The sequence below is a fragment of the Zalophus californianus genome, chromosome 7 (assembly GCF_009762305.2).
Source record: "Zalophus californianus isolate mZalCal1 chromosome 7, mZalCal1.pri.v2, whole genome shotgun sequence".
NCBI classification, from domain to species: domain Eukaryota; kingdom Metazoa; phylum Chordata; class Mammalia; order Carnivora; family Otariidae; genus Zalophus; species Zalophus californianus.
Window position 1 is genome coordinate 51,253,029 of NC_045601.1, and position 12,892 is coordinate 51,265,920.

The 12,892-nt window shown below is 33.2% G+C and overlaps 1 protein-coding gene across 7 annotated transcripts in view; it reads left to right on the forward strand.

The window, feature by feature from the left end:
* The window catches only part of WASF1 (WASP family member 1), a 66,821-nt gene that overhangs the window by 33,164 nt on the left and 20,765 nt on the right, over positions 1–12,892 (forward strand). Inside the window, exon 1 of one of the 7 annotated variants that reach the window (XM_027601171.1) lies at positions 9,284–9,360. The exons of the other annotated variants lie outside the window; for them this stretch is intronic. The gene's annotated coding sequence lies outside the window, so the exon portion shown is untranslated. Of the gene's footprint in view, positions 1–9,283; positions 9,361–12,892 lie in introns of those variants that run through there. 7 annotated transcript variants of the gene reach the window in all.

Consider the following 12,892-nt stretch of genomic DNA (forward strand, 5'->3'; position numbering starts at 1 on the left):
TTCCATATATTTAAGATTCTTAAAAATAGCTGGGTTTTCTGAATTGAAACCTATTAGCAGTGGGAATTAATGTCAGTACTAGTTATATTTTGTATTTTTTAAAATGTTCAGGAACAGAAAGTACATGTTGAAATGCCCAGTTTGAAATGCCAAAACACTCCTCTGTGTAGTGAAATGCCAAAATAAAAAATTATGTGAAGATCTCATGAGACTGCGAGTGGGCAGGAAAATAGCAAATCAACTTTTTCATAGCAAACGGTAAATGCAACTAAAGAAAAATTAAACTATATTCATATGATTACTTATTCCAAGTAATTAGTTGCAAATCCAGGAATGAAATTTAGGAGAAAATGTCAATCTGTTATAATGAAGGAAACAACTGAACTGGAAGTCGGAGTGAGATGATTATCCCTCCAATGCCAGTAATTAGCTGTAGGACAATATGTAGTAAAGTTTGAAAGCATATTTACTTCTGTGTTTCATAGCTTCATCTCTGGACACCTTCAGGACCATAGCATAAACCAAAGAGAATGCCCATATTCTTTTCAAAAGACCTAGAAATAATTCCATTATGTTTCATCCCACTGTTTTTCTGAGTCAGCTGGCAGAAGTACAAGCTGCCTTTGTGTTCTCTTATCTTCTGAACTCACATCTTGTATTGCTTTGAACAGTTCCTCATTTGACCCATTTCTCCATCTTTCTCAAATCCTTCCACTGTGCTCCAGAGAGCTTCTGCTTCTGTGACTTGCAAACTTCCCTATATATAGTTATTTTTGTTCTCTTTTCCAAACTTAAACCTTCAGTCTCCTTGCCTTAACTGATAACTGGCTAGTCCCTAAAATTAGTTTCATCTGTACCCTCTTGTGTGGGAGTGCTACCTAAATTCATACATCCCACATATATTAAACTTAGAAAAGACATGGGTATCTTCTTTGCTCTCTGATGTTGCTTCTGTATCATTTTTCCCACTTTAAAATGCGTCAAAGAGGGGTGCCTGGGTGGCTCAGTTGGTTGAGTGCCAACTCTTGACTTCCACTCGGGTCATGATCTCAGGGTTGTGAGATTGAGCCTTGTTGGGGGGGCTCCATTCTCAGTGCAGTCTGCTTGAGATATTCTCTCTCCCTCCCCCCCACATTCTCTCTTGCACTCTCTCTCTCTAAATAAATCTTTAAAAAAATTAATCATCGAGTACTGTCAATTCTATCTCTTCGTGATTAATGTTGGTGAGAAATTATAATAGTAGTAATATTTATTGTGCACTTACTATGTAACAGGGACTTCCCCCCAGCTTTCTTGAGATGTAAGTAACATATAACAGTGTGATAATTTGATACACATATATTGTGAAATGATTACCATAATAGCACACCCATCACTTCACATAATTGCCACTTTTTGTTGTGAGCACATTTAAGATCTACTCTCTTAGCAATTTTTAATTATATAATACAATATTGTTAACAATAGTCATGCTGTACATTACATTCCCAGAACTTATTTGTCTTACAGCTTTAAGTTTGTACCCTTTGACCAACATTTCCCCATTTCTCTCAACCCCCAGGCCTTACCAAGCACCATTCTGCTCTCTGTTTTCTATGAGTTCAGCTTTTTTATTTTTATTATTTTTTTTGGTTCAGCTTTTTTTAGATTTCACATGTAAGTGAAATCATACTGTATTCGTCTTTCTCTGACTTATTTTACTTAGCATAATGCCCTCAGGGTTCATCCATGTTGTTGTAAGTGGCAGAATGTCATTTTTTATGGCTGAATAAAATTTCATCGTATATATTTACCACAACTTTTTTATCCATTCATCTCCCCATGGCCAGTTTGGTTGTTTCCGTGTATTGGCTATTGTGAATAATGCTGCAGTGAACTTAGGGGTGCAGATATTTCTTTAAAATAGTGATTGCATTTTTTGGGATATATACCCAGAAGTGAGATTGCTAGATCATATGGTAATTCTATTTTTAGGTGTTTTTTTTTTTAGCAACTTCCATACTGGTTCTCATAGTGGCTGTGCCAGTTTATAATCCCACCAACAATGCACAAGTTTTCGTTTTCTCCTCATCCTCACCAGCACTTACCTTTTGTATTTTGATAATAGCCATTCAGACATGTATGAGGTGATACCTCATTATGGTTTTGATCTGCATTTCCTTGAAGATTAGTGATGTTGAGCATCTTTTCATGTACCCATTGGCCATTTGTACATTGTCTTTAGAAAAATATCTGTCTATTCGTTCCTTTTCCTGTTTTTTGATTGGATTGTTAGTGGTTTTTGCTATTGAGTGTGTAAATTCCTTATATATTTTGGATAGTAACCCCTTACCAGATAAATGGTTTGCAAATTTTTTTTTCCATTCCGTGGGTTGTCTCTTCATTTTGTTGATTTTTTTCTTTTTCTGTCCAGAAGTGTTTTAGTTTGCTCTAGTCACACTTGTTTGTTTTTGCTTTTGTTGCTTGTGCTCATAGTATCATATTCCTAAAATCATTGCCAAGACCAATGTTAAGGAGATTTTTCCTAAGTTTTCTTCTAAAAGTTTTATGGGTTTGGTTCTTACATTTAAATCTTTAATACATTTTGACTTAATTTTTGTGAGTGGTGTAAGATAGGGGCCTAGTTTCATTCTTTTGCATGTGAATATCCAGTTTTCCCAGCACTGTTTATTGAAAAGACTATCTTTTCCCCATTGAGGATTCTTGGCTTCCTTGTCAAATATTAATTGACCATATATGCATTGGTTTATTTCTTGTCTCTCACTTCTGTTCCTTTGACCTATGTGTTTATTTTTATGCCAGTATGATACTGTTTTAATTATTAAAGCTTTCTAGATTTGTTTAAAATCAGTAATTGTGATGCTTCCATCTTTGTTCTTCTTCAAGATTGCTTTGGCTCTTGGGATCTTTTGTGGCTTCATACAAATTTTAGGATTGCTTTTTCTATTTCTGTGAAAAATGCCATAAGAATTTTACTAGGGATTGCATTGAATCTGTAGTTTCCATTTATTTGTGCCTTTTTTAGTTTCTTTCATCAGTGTCTTATGGTCTTCATTGTACAGATCTTTCACCTCCTTGGTTAAATTTTAAGAATTTTATTGTTTTTGATGCTATTGTAAATAGGGTTGTTCCCTTTATTTCTTTCTCAGATGGTTTGTTGTTTCTGTATAGAAATACAACTGATTTTTTGTATATTAATTTTGTATTCTGCAACTTTACTGAATTTATTAGTTCTAACAGTGTGTTTGGGTAGTCTTTAGGGTTTTCTAGTTATAGTAGTCATCTTCATATAGATACAGTTTTACTTCTTTCCAATTTAGATGCTCTTTCCCTCCCTCCCTCCCTCTCTCTCTCTCTCTTTCTTTCTTCTTTGCCTAATTACTCTGGCTAGGACTTCCAGTACTACATTAATGGAAGTGCTAAGAGTGGGCATCCTTGTGTTCTTGATCTTCAAGAAAAGCTTTTAGCTTTTCACTGTTGAATGTTATAATAATTGTGGTCTTGTCATGTATGGCCTTTAATATGTTGACATATGTTTCTTTTATATCCAGTTTTTTGAACAGCTTTATCATGAAAGCATGTTGGATTTTGTCACATGCTTTTTCTGCATCTATTGAGATGTTATTTATCCTTCATTTTGTGAATGTGGTGCTGATTTGCATATGTTCAAATCCATGCATCTCAGGGATAAATCCCATTTGATCGTGGTAAATGATCCTTTTAATGTGCTGTTGAAATTGGTTTGCTAGTATTCTGCTGCAAATTTTTGTGTCTGTATTCATTGGGGATTGGCCTATAGTCTTCTTGTAGTCTCTGTCTGGCTTTGGTCAGGGTAATGCTGGCCTCATAAAATAAGTTTGGGAGTATTCTTTACTCTTCAGTATTTGGGAAGAGTTTAAGAAGGATTGGCTTTAATTCTTTAACTGTTTGGTAGAAATCACCAGTGAAACCATCTGGTCCTGGGCTTTTCTTTGTTGAGAGGGTTTTGATTACTGATTTGATCTCCTTCCTCATTATTGGTTTGTTCGTATTTTCTATTTCTTCCTAATTATGTCATAGGTTGTATATTTCTAGGAATTTATCCATTTTTTTCTAGGTTATCTAATTTGTTGGTGTATAATTGTTCATAGTAGCTCAAATGAACCTTTGTATTTCTGGTGTCAATTGTGATGTCTCCTCTTTCAGTTATGATTTTGTTTATTTGAGTCTTCTCTTTTTTTTTCTTGGTTAGTCTAGCTAAAGGTTTGTCAGTTTATCTTTTCAAAAACCAACTCTTAATTTCATTGTTTTTTTTCTATTGTCTTTCTTTATTTTATTTCTGCTCTAACTTTATTTTTTTTCCTTCTCCTAACTTTGGACTTAGCATGTTCTTTAATTCCTTGAAGTGTAATTTATTTGAAATCTTTCTTTTTTTTTTAATGTAGGCGTTTATCACTATCAGATTCCCTCTTAGAACTGCTTTTGCTGTATCCCGTAAGTTTTGTTATGTCATGTTTTCATTTTTGTCTCCAGATATTTTCTGATTTTCCTTTTGATTTCTTTTTTGACCTGTTGGTTATCCAGGAGTGCCAAGGACTTTTCTAAAAACTCTGCATGTAACAACCATTTTAACTTTCATAAAATACCCTTGAGTTAGGTGGTATTCTCCCTACTTTAAGGTGAGGAAATTGAACTATAAGAGGTCTCATAAACAGTAAATAATGGAGCTGAAAAAGTGTTAAAATATTCTCGTGTGGTAAAAAAGAAAATAGAATAATTTTATTGGAAGCAATTTGGAAATAAATATTAAGAGTCTTGAATTTTTCATACTCTAAGAAAATAACCAGGAACTTGTATAAAGATTTATATAATGTAAGTTTGTCAAGTATTATTTATTATCATAAAAATTTAGAAGTAACCAAGATGTCCAGAATTAGGAGAATGTTAAATAAATTATGGTATATTTTACAGAGTATAACATGAGTATTAGAAAGCCCACATGTTTTTGAGGATGTGGAAATATAAATTTATACAAAAATTTGGAAGATTTTCAAAAATTTTGAGGAAAATGCCAACAGTTTGATATCATCAGATGATATCCTAGGAATTGATTAGATATTCTTGTACAGGTTAGATTTGTTAAGACTGAAAGGAGTCAAAGAAGATTGTATCTAACTAGGCTATACTTTGATAAGAGCTGTTAACTACTATAAGAAATAAAGAGCTAGATTTTTGCTGGGGAGAAATAATGACTTTAGTTTGGGGCTTGTTATTTTGAGGTTTTATTCATGAGGATATCCAGAAAGAGATAAATAGTCAGTATTTGGAAATATGTATGTGAAGATAAACAAAGAAAACATGAAAGAAAGATAGTCAGGAGGGGGTAAAATTTTCCATATTTTGGCATAAATCAGGTACAGAAGGAGTCTGTTGGTGGGCTTGTTATCTATGATACATAACTGTTGTACTTCCCTACTTCTTAAAAATATGTGTTCATCTGTTTTGGTTTGTGAAAGAATCATTTTGTTTCTCCTCTTATGTGAAATTTTGCTCAGTCCCTGAATAGTGAATTGTTAGAATGTTTTTTTTAAAGTGCACATTGTATAAATACATCTTAATATGAAAGAAGCAATAAGGTTTGATAAAACATGCATGTACACAAATAGGTTCTGTTCCTAACCTTACTTCTTAAACAACTCATTGTACCTCCTTGAGTGATGTCTTTGGCTTGGCCTAGAATGGTTCTCAGCCTGGACATATTTTTGGTTGTTTGTGAGTTTTCTCTATGAATTTTAAAATTTTTGAAATTCTTTATTTAAATTTTTTTGAGTAAGTTGACACAGTGCTACATTAGTTTCAGGTGTACAACATAATGATTCAGAATCTCAATTCATTATGCTAACCTCACCACAAGTGTAGCTACCATCTGTCACTATACAATGCTATTACAATATCATTGACTATACTTCCTACATTGTGCCTTTTATTCCCATGACTTACTCATTCCATAACCGGAAGCTTGTATCTCCCACTCCGCTTTACCCATTTTACCCCCCATTCCTCTTCTCTTAGGCAATCTTCAGTTCTCTGTATTTATAGCTCTGATTCTTTTTGTTTTTTTCATTTGTTTTGTTATAAAAATTCTTTACTTTGAAAGGACTTAATGAAAGCATATTCTGAGTCATTTGGATGTCTACCTTATGATGAGTCCTGGGAAATAATTTTAGTATCTCTGTTTATGATTGTGTTTAGCATAACTTTGGTGCCAGATAGTACAACTTTAATTGTTTCAGTCTAATGGTGATATTACAGGGACACACTTGCACCTAACTGTTGTATTTGAACATAATAAAACCTAATAGTGTCAGTTAGGTAACAAATGAATAAAATTTCACGATAGTTCAAATAAAGGAAAGGCTGTTACATAGCAGGACAGGCATGAACAAAATAAAGGAGATTTTTGGAGCAGTCAGTACAAGATTCATATAGCAAGCAATGATTGAGTTAAAACAAAGTGATTTTTGTCATATTTAATAATGTTATTTTGAATTTTATTGGTTTTGTATTTTTGTATTTAATTTTAAATCTCTTTTGGCTTGGGGCTGCCTGGGTGGCTCAGGCGGTTGAGTAGCCAGCTCTGGACTTTGGCTCAGGTCAGGATCTCAGGGTCCTGGGATTGAGTCCTGCATCTGGCTCCATGGGAGTCTGCTTGAGGATTCTCTCTCCTTCTTCCATCCACACCCCCCTGCCCGCGTTTTCTCTCTCTCTCTCTCTCTCTCAAATAAATCTTTAAAAAATACATAAATTTAAAAATTTAAAAATCTATTTTGACTTTATATAAAGATTTATAAGCATAAGGATTTTACATCTGATTTTATATTTGTATACTGCTAAGTAACATTATATTCAAAATAATTTAAGTTAGTATCAGGAATCTGAAGCATTTTTTCCTCCTTCAAAAAGCGCTAATACATTATTAAATTTTTAGTGTACAAACATCACAAGTTTTCCTATACTGTATGTCACTTCACTGTTAGCCTTAAGATACTTAAGGAGGTATTTTAAATGCTCATTTGAGTGGTAAACTTCAACAAAAGAGAAAGAAATGAAATTTGTCCCTTAATGAATGTAGAGTTCCACAGAATAGTGTGGCTGTTGCCATTGTCAGTGATCACAATCCATTTTGGTTTTTAGTACACATGAAAAGAAAGGTACAGTTAAACATTGGAGAAATTGAATTTTTCATAATGCAGGTACACATTTTTGCCATGCTGTCCCCTACAGAAAGAAGATGACTGGACATTTCATTTGGATAGGGACATTGGAAGGTGACATGCTAGGAATATTGTGTTCACTTTGACCCTCTAGTCTAGAAGTCAAGTGAACTTGAGTTACAGGGTCCAGAGATTGGGACAATGTAGGGGAACAAAGGAGTTAGGTGGAACAAGATTCCTCCTGTGGAGCTAAAATAGGTAAAGTAGGCACATGTCATATAGGAGAATAATGAAATATAAGGAAAAAGTAAAAATAAAGGGAAAAAAGAAAGCCACTAAATACTCTTTTATCTTCTTGATTAGTTTTGGCTTTAAAAGCCATCATTCTCTCACAGTGCTCTACTCCAGATGTCATTAAGTTACTCTCTATGTGATCGCAGTTATCTGGTATCACAAGTACTTATTACTAGTGTTGGTCATAAATCTCTTCCTAATCCCATAGATTTTGTGGATAGGAATAATAGATCTGCTTCAGAAATTAGTTTTAGTTTTGGCTGACCACAGAAAGTTTCTTATGCCAGGAATTTAGACCTCACCCGTATATCTAACCCATTGTCAATCTTATTGGTTCTACCTTCAGGATGTATCTTGAATGGACATGCTTCTATATCACCATCACCGTGTCCAAATGACTACCATCTCAGTCACCTGGACTATTTCAGTCATCTTCTAATTCAGTCTTCTAATTGGTCTACCTCCATTTATTCTGCCATTGCCCCTTTCCCCACTAAGTCTCTACAGAGCAATTAGAATGAACAGCCATTTCTGATCTTGGTACTCTTTTACTTAAAATTCTTGAATTCTTTCCCATTAGAATCAAATTGAAAATCTTTGACATGACCTTCAAGGTCCTACTTGACTTGATCGCCTGCTGACTCTTAATCTCTGCTCACTACACTCCTATCTATTGGACTGCTATCATACTGTGTGGGTGAATCAAGCCCCTTCCCAGTTCAGGGTCTTTGCATATGATGCACCGTCTAAGTTAGAATGAAAATACACACACACACACACACACACACACAGGGTCTTTGCATATGATGCACCGTCTAAGTTAGAATGAAAATACACACACACACACACACACACACACACAGGGTCTTTGCATATGATGCACCGTCTAAGTTAGAATGAAAATACACACACACACACACACACACACACACAGGGTCTTTGCATATGATGCACCGTCTAAGTTAGAATGAAAATACACACACACACACACACACACACACAGGGTCTTTGCATATGATGCACCGTCTAAGTTAGAATGAAAATACACACACACACACACACACACAAACACGCGCGCGCGCGCGCTCCCCCGACCCAGCTAGCTAACTCCTACTAATCCTGTTGGTCTTAAATATTATTTCCTTATAGATCTATTTGTAGTGCCCAGTACTTTTACTTCATTGAACTTATCATAAATATAATTAGATATTTTATTCTAGCTAATCCATGGGAGATTGGTTTTGCTCACCCCTTTAAACACTTAGCACAGTGCTTGAGTCTGGTGTTCAATAAGTGAATGGCTAGATGAATGGATGGATGGCAGTATATCCATAGTATAATTTTTCATTTAAAGTACAACCTATTTCATAGGTAATTATTGTTTTTAGAAGTATTACTTTTTAATAGTGTAAAGAATACTTGATCTTGTTTTTCATATAGTTTAATCTGCATTTGTGGTATACATACCTCAAATTTCAAATTAACATCTTTTAAACCACTAAAAATAACCTTGGAGCAATATTACATTTGTATAATGATTTGTCAAGTAAGTTTTCTGTTGTGGTTGTATTAATTTAAAAGAAATACATATTTTCTTTGAAAATGACTTGGAGTCACATAATTACTACTGTCTAGTGAATCTTATTACTAATTTGACTGTCCTTAGTCTTAATTCTACTCAATAGGTGTGTAATACTATTTATTATTTCATTAGCCTCCAGTTTTCTTCTTGAGTCTAACAGTAATGTCCATAATGAATTGCAGAGTGTGTAGCTTATTTCTTCATTTCTTTTCAGCCTTCATCTATCAAAATTTAATACTTTGTTATTGTGACTGAAGATGAAAGATATAATTATCTACCTATTTATTTTTGGTAAGGATAGCACTTTTTTAGGGCAAATTCTTTAATAGGGCCAGAACATCTCAAAGCAATCAAATAAATAGAGGTGTTCAGCATGATTAATAGTTCTTTAATCCTATGAGTGCCTAATTTGGATTTGCCATATCTTTGTGTGTAGAATTTTAGAGATTTATGATTAATAAGTAATTTTGAAGTTTTCTTTATAACAAAAGGGAGATTTGTTATTTTTATATATCCCTACTATTGTTTTATACAAGTTTATGTTGTTTCACTGATAAGTTCATTTACTTGCTATTTCAGTTTATTTATAATATTAAAACAGTTTGGGCTATATACAGTATAGATTTGGGGGAAGTTATAAAAATTGTGTTCTTGATACATTTTAAATATCCTTTTTTATATATTTTAAATTCTATCACTTTATTTAAAGACCTACGGTTTTACATAATTGAAGTATTTTTAATTAGATTTGATATATTTGTTAATGTGAACTCTTATTTCATGCATTCTTTTAAAAAAAAAAGATTTTATCTTTATTTGAGACACAGAGAGAGAGACAGAGCACAAGCAGAGGGAGCAACAGGCAGAGGGAGAAGCAGACTCCCTGCTGAGCAAGGAGCCCAATGCGGGACTTGATCCCCCAGGACCCTGAGCCGAAGGCAGACGCTTAACCAACTGAGCCACCCAGCTGACCCTATTTCATGCATTCTTATTTCAAAATGTTTTATATTATTTTAATCCCTTGTGTCTGTCAGAATTATAAAGCATTTTGTCATTTGATAGATGTTTATTGGGAAAACTATTGCCATGAAAAACATATCTCCACTTAAACGTTCTTGTGCTCAAATTATTTAATTGCTCTGTTACACATAATTAAGTAGCTTCTACTCTTAGGGAAGTAGGACATTTCTTAAAAATCACTGGCTCTCTTGGGCGCCTGGGTGGCTCAGTTGGTTAAGCGACTGCCTTCGGCTCAGGTCATGGTCCTGGAGTCCCTTGATCGAGTCCCGCATCGGGCTCCCTGCTCAGCAGGGAGTCTGCTTCTCCCTCTGACCCTCCCCCCCCATGTGCTTTCTCTCTCTCATTCTCTCTCTCTCAAATAAATAATATCTTTTAAAAAAATAAAATAAAAATCACTGGTTCCCTTAAAAATTCTTAAAGTATTTAAAATACTGAAATTTGTTTTTATTCGAATAGTTATTTTATTTTAACCCATTCTCTTAGGTCACAATATAATCCTTTAGTCTGAATAGTGTTAGGAAAATTGAAAATTGCCTTTCTATAATTTAATATAAAATTTTCCTTATTTTATTAATACAGAAACACCCTTAAATGATCACAGATTACTTTCTTCATTGATGTATGAGTATAAGGAATTAATCACTTGTCATTGATGACATAATAGAATACTCTTAATTCTTATGTTCTTTATATAACCCATACAAGGCAATTATTAACTATAATTATGTTTTTTTAAAAGCAACTATTTTATTTTTCTTGTAGTTGTTACTAAAGGAATCTTTTACACATTTTAAATAAATTCTACAGTCCATTTTTGAATCCTGAAAAAGAGAATTTGGATAACTTATTTTTCTGATTTCCAAAGCCATAAAATTACGGTGATGTCTGATCTTGGATTATTTTTAACACTTTACATATTGCTTCATACTTTTAGGTAGATATGTGGTCTCAATTTGGGTCAACAAAAGCATTCTTAAAATAACTTAGAGGACATATTGATATTAATAATAATCACCAAAATATAATTTTAATATAGAATTCTATCAAACATGTTGCAGTGGTTAGATTTTAAGTTTCATTTTCCTTACTCTTCTGTAAGAAGGTTTTTAATATACTAGTTTAAAAAACATGATTCCTGAGGCGCCTGGGTGGCTTAGTTGTTTGAGCATCCAACTCTTGATTTTGGCTCAGGTCATGATCTCAGGTCGTGAGACTGAGCCTCGCATCGTGCTCTGCACTCAGTACAGAGTCTGCTTCTGCCTTTCCCTCTGCTCCTCCCCCTGCTTGCACTCTCTTCTCTCTCTCTCTTTCTCTCTCAAATAAATAGATGAATGGAATTTTTTAATAAATAAACATGATGCCTTTAGCAGTATTGTAGCTAATTTTGTTTTTAGTTTTAACATTCATATTAGGATTTAAAATTAAACCCATAAGAAATGTTCTTTGAATTAAGAAACAGATTTATTGAAATTTTAGCTGAATTATTTTATCTTAAATAATTTAAAATCTTTAGGGGATGTAGACTTTAGTTTGCATTCTCTCAATCTCTTGATGTTTGCTTCAACAATTGGGAGTTTAATTGCTGAGAACCCAGGAAAATAGATGAAGCAGCCTAGGAATTGTTTTAGCAAACAATTACTTTTATAACCACACAGGTTATATAATAGTTGGGAAATTTTTGTTTGCTAAATTTAGTTATGACCTAAGAAAATAGATGAACAATTTTTAGAATTAGTTGTTTTATGTCTTAGCACTATACTTTAGCTTTTTTATTAAATAAAAGGTTTTCACCCTTAAGAAGGCAAGTTAGTCAATGGTGAATCAAAAGATGTTAACATATATGTTATTGGTTCATTCTGTGCAGTATTTTTTTTATTGTTTATCATTTGCAGTATTTAAAAAAATACTGAAATGAATTTGATTTTAGTTTTACTTGCTAATTAAATTATACCTTTTAGCATTTAGGATTTTTTTCACCCTTTCCCAGTATGACAAATGATCCTGCATTAAAGGTAGTGTTGTAAACTCTCTAAAACAGAAATTAGGCAGTTTTCTCAGGATTTAAGAGATGAATTTGTCAGGCTTTATTTTACTTTTGCCACCAAGATTTTGATAGTTGAGTTAGATAAGTGAGCATTAAAATCACCAAGGAATAAGAGAGAAAAATACGAAAAAGAATCTAATATTGAAACTGAAGTAAAAGGATGAAGAGGAGAGTTTTTCTCTACAAAACGCTTTTGAATTTTACCTAAAGGCACTACTCTAATTACAACAAGAGCTGTCCATCTTTTTTTGCGATTAGGGTAATATTTTGAAACAACATTCTTCATGACCATAATCACTGGGTGAGTACAGGCAGTCCCCACTTTGCATGGTAGTGTGGGACCAAAAAAATGACGATACAAAATAAAACCACACGTAACGATCTTAATCAATGGGAAAAATTATAATTGTTCTATGATCTTTAAAAAATTTTGTCAAGATGTTTAAAAACTCTCTTATGTTGGTTAAAATGTATATAGGGAAATGAAAAATAGTAAAACTATATTAATTTAATACAATGTACTATAAAACATTAAAAACAATTAGAATTAAAAGTGTTTTATTTCTTTGTAAAAAATTTATCAAGTGTAGCTTGAACAGTGCTTCACCATCTCCTTGTATAAATTAGAATAGTAGATCTAGCCAGAGTGAGCATCTTTTCTGTGCCTTGGCAAATTGTCCATTTGGATCAGCTTCCAACATTTATTTTTGGATTTTTAATGTCGGGAAATATCTCCAAGAGTTTCTTTAATGTGAAGTT